General features: G+C 46.0%; 1 non-coding gene across 1 annotated transcript; it reads right to left on the bottom strand.

Moving 5' to 3' along the window:
* Positions 1-237: 237 nt before the first annotated feature.
* On the bottom strand, positions 238-312 carry Trnat-ugu (transfer RNA threonine (anticodon UGU)). Its single transcript has one exon. It is a non-coding gene; the product is annotated as a tRNA-Thr (tRNA).
* Positions 313-3,350: the final 3,038 nt, after the last annotated feature.

The raw sequence follows: 3,350 nt of genomic DNA, 5'->3' as shown, positions 1-3,350 counted from the left end.
TTTCAAAATATATAGTTTTAAAGTGAGTAGTGCGTAGTGAAAATGCCCAAATTTCATACAATTCTTTCTATTATCTTAAATAAAAAATATTTACAGAAATATAAAACCAAATTGTGTCACGAATCCGGACTCAGAGTTAAGCAAAGAATATATCTCAATAATGAAATGATAATTAAATGGACACCCTAGCTGCAAACAGGCGTTGATGTACTTTATTGGGGACATGTTGAAAATATGTGCCGCGACCGGGACTCGAACCCGGGATCTCCTGCTTACATGGCAGATGCTCTATCCATCTGAGCCACCGCGGGCACAGAGCATAGTGTGTCCGCAGGGACTTATCCCTTGCACGCTCCCCGTGAGATCCACATAGTTTTAAAGTGAGTAGTGCGTAGTGAAAATGCCCAAATTTCATACAATTCTTTCTATTATCTCAAATAAAAAATATTTACAGAAATTTAAAACCGCGGTGGCTCAGATGGATAGAGCGTCTGCCATGTAAGCAGGAGATCCCGGGTTCGAGTTCCGGTCGGGGCACACATTTTCAACATGTCCCCAATGAAGTATATCAACACCTGTTGGCAACAAGGGTGTCCATTTAATTATCATTTCATTTCTAGCAAAGCTGCATGGTCATCCACGATAACTGTTCTTTCGGGAACAGATACTACCGTCATATATAATATCTGAATAACGCTGTAAAGGATGAGCCAGAGAGTAGGAGATTTTACTTTATTATATGAGCTTCCAAACGGTAACTTCATTTTTCCATTAAGGCCAAGCCACGGCCGGCAGTGTGAGCTGCATGTAAATTCATTCGTCTCGTGGTTAAGCAACAGGAAGTCAGCACCGAGGAAGGGCACCTTGGACACGCGCCTCCCTCACTTGCTGACGAGGTAACGCCGCCCCATGCTTTCGCCAATAAATTTTGTCCTATTCATTTCATAACGCCCACCGCCTGCCCATATGCCCATCCTGTATAACGCATTTTGCGATAGTCCCATGGCTTCGTTTGTAATGAGAGCATAAAGTCGTTTCTCCACAGTAAGAAAAAAAAATGGTTCAAATGGCTCTGAGCACTATGCGACTTAACATCTGGGGTCATCAGTCCCCTGGAACTTAGAACTACTTAAACCTAACTAACCTAAGGACATCACACACAGCCATGCCCGAGGCTGGATTCGAACCTGCGACCGTAGCAGTCTCGCGGTTCCGGATTAAAGCGCCTAGAACCGCATGGGCACCACGGCCGGCTCCACAGCAAGAAATCGGATGTAAACGTCTGCTTTCTTCTTGCTTGCTGTTTTCTTTTTCAGCTCTTCACATTCAGTTCGGGTTACCTTAGTGGTTTCCCATTCTCATATTGTGACACAGGTTTTTCACTGCCGCTGGCTGTGTTCAAAACTATTTATTTTTTATTTTTTTTTCATTTTTTACCTTCCTTCACTTGAAACGTACACAGTTACTAAAATATCTTAATATTTCTTTAAGGAGTGATTTTTTCGAAACATGGCACCATGCAGAGAGCCACATCACACTTTTTGCATCTTATGCGAGTCGTCTTTCGTTGTGAATGTGCAGTAAATATTACGCAGCGTCTCTGAGCAATCTCCTTTTTCTTCGTTGCTACGAGAAACTCTGGATAATGTCCCTCTTTATTCTGCAGTCGGAAACGGCGTTTTCCTTTGGTTGTCCGTGGGATCGCACTTTTACACGTTTGACTATGAAATTTATGAATCAACTGACGGACTATTTCCAAGTGGTATTTCACTAGTCGTATCTTCAGTTGCTTTTCTATTTCAAAAATAGTTTTTGCGTTAAGCACACCAAAGTCAATCAAATGACGGAATACTGTCTTGTACCACTTCATTGTCTTTCGTATGCACTGTACAAAACTGGCGCTAGTAGCATAGGCACATAAGGAACAAACACGACACAGTTTTGTAAGTCCACGGTATTGGTGTTGAGAACACCGTCCCGAAACACATGTGCTACAAAACGCCACTGCGCATTTACCCCGACATCAATATGGGATATGATCACACAGCACACGTACACAGGCCGCACAAAGGGTTGGCATACTCTGGATCAGGTGGTCGAGCAGCTGCTGGGGTATAGCCTCCAATTCTTGCACCAGTGCCTGTCGGAGCTCCTGAAGTGTCCTAGGGGTTTGAAGACGTGCAGCGATACATCGACCGTGAGAATCCCAGACGTGCTCGATGGGGTTTAGGTCTGGAGAACAGGCAGGCCACTCCATTCGCCTGATATCTTGTTTCAAGGTGCTCCTCCACGATGGCAGCTCGGTGAAGCCGCGCGTTATCATCCATCAGGAGGAAGGTGGGACCCACTGCACGCCTGAAAAGGCGGCCACACTGGTGCAAAATGACGTCCCCATACACCTGACCTGTTACAGTTTCTCTGTCAAAGACATGCAGGGGTGTTCGTGCGCCAATAACAATCCCACCCCGCACCATCAAACCACGACCTCCATACAGGTCCCTTTCAAGGACATTAAATGGTTGGTATCTGGTTCCTGGTTCACTCCAGATGAAAACCTGGCGAGAATCACTGTTCAGACTATACCTGGACATAACCTAGACCACTGTTCCGATGTCCATGTAAAGTGTTCTTGACACCAGGCTTTACGGGCTCTCCTGTGACCAGGGGCCACTGGAATGGACCTTGCAGGTCTCTGGGCGAATAAATAATGTCTGTTCAGTCTCCTGTAGACTGTATGTCTGGATACAACAGTAGCAGTGGCTGCGGTATGGTCCAGAGCAAGATTACCTACAGTACTCCGTGGCCGTCTGCGGGCACTGATGGTGAGATATCGCTGTTTTTGTAGTGTTGTACACTGTGGACGTCTGTACTGTAGCGCCTGGACACGTTTCCTGTCTGCTGGAATCGTTGCCATAATCTTGAGATCACACTTTGTGACACACGGAGGGCTCGTGCTACGACCTGCTGTGTTTGACCAGCCTCCAGTCACTCTAGTATTCTACCCCTCATAATATGTGTTCTTTGAGCCATTTTCAACACACAGTCACCACCAGCACGTCTGAAAACGTCTGCACACTTACTCGCTGCACCGACCTCTGACATGCACCAACACACCTCTGCGTATGTGGACTGCTGCCAGCGCCACCTTGCGATGACCACAGGTCAAATGCACCGCATGGTCATACCTCAAGGTGGTTGAAACCCGCAAAATGCCCACCAGAGCGTTGTTTTACCATGTATCAGCATTATCCGTAATTTATGGGCATGAGTTTTATTTTTTCTGCTCGTCTGGCGACGGTGGTAGTTTTGCTGTACTGTTCCGATGGCGTCTGTACATTTATCATGGAGTC

This window comes from Schistocerca cancellata, chromosome 3, assembly GCF_023864275.1.
Source record: "Schistocerca cancellata isolate TAMUIC-IGC-003103 chromosome 3, iqSchCanc2.1, whole genome shotgun sequence".
NCBI lineage: Eukaryota > Metazoa > Arthropoda > Insecta > Orthoptera > Acrididae > Schistocerca > Schistocerca cancellata.
Note: the sequence above shows the minus strand (reverse complement) of the source record. Positions and strands in the feature narration are given on the sequence as shown.